This window comes from Myotis davidii, unplaced genomic scaffold (assembly GCF_000327345.1).
Source record: "Myotis davidii unplaced genomic scaffold, ASM32734v1 scaffold666, whole genome shotgun sequence".
Lineage (NCBI taxonomy): Eukaryota > Metazoa > Chordata > Mammalia > Chiroptera > Vespertilionidae > Myotis > Myotis davidii.
Genome location: NW_006296629.1, coordinates 472,718 through 473,487, shown reverse-complemented (window position 1 = coordinate 473,487; position 770 = coordinate 472,718). Strand labels below are relative to the sequence as shown.

Sequence of the window (770 nt, the reverse complement as noted above, 5' to 3'; positions counted from 1 at the left end):
AATGTGAGAGAGACACATCAATTGGTTGCTGCCTTCTGCACATGCCCCGACCACAGACTGGCAATCTAGCCCTTGAGCCAAACCAACTAATGCTCCAATTTTCTTTTCTTTTCTATTTTATTCACCAGTTTATTTTGTTTTTAGATTTCTTGTTTGTTTATTTTGATTTTTAGATTCAATTATTGATAGATATGTATTTGTTGCCATTTTGTTGTTCATATTTTTTATTTCTTCTTCTTCTTCTTTTTCTTCTTCTTCTCCTTCTTCTTCTTTGTTTTCTTCTTCTTCTTAAAGAATACCTTCAACATTTCATGTAATATTGGTTTGGTGGTCATAAACTCCTTTAGCTTTTTCTTGTCTGGGAAGCTGTTTATCGGACCTTCAATGCTAAATGATAGCTTTGCTGGGTAGAGTAATCTTGGTTGTAGGTCCTTGTTTTTCATCACTTTGAATAATTCTTGCCACTCTCTTCTGGCCTGCAAAGTTTCTGTTCAGAAATTAGATGACAGTCATATGGGCACTCCTTTGTAGGTAACTAACTGCTTTTCTCTTGCTGCCTTTAAGATACTCTCTGTATATTTAATATTTGTCATTTAAATGATTCTGTGTCTCGATGTGGTCCTCTTTGGGTTCATCTTATTTGGTATTCTCTGTGCTTCTTGGACTTGTATATCTATGTTCTTCACCAGGTTAGGAAAGTTTTCTGTCATTATTTTTCCAATGAGGTTTCAATTTCTTGCTCTCTCTCTTTTCCTTCCCCCTCCTCCATG

At 35.5% G+C, this 770-nt stretch overlaps 1 protein-coding gene across 1 annotated transcript in view; it reads left to right on the top strand.

The window, feature by feature from the left end:
• The window catches only part of RPGRIP1 (retinitis pigmentosa GTPase regulator interacting protein 1), a 62,032-nt gene that overhangs the window by 39,349 nt on the left and 21,913 nt on the right, over positions 1-770 (top strand).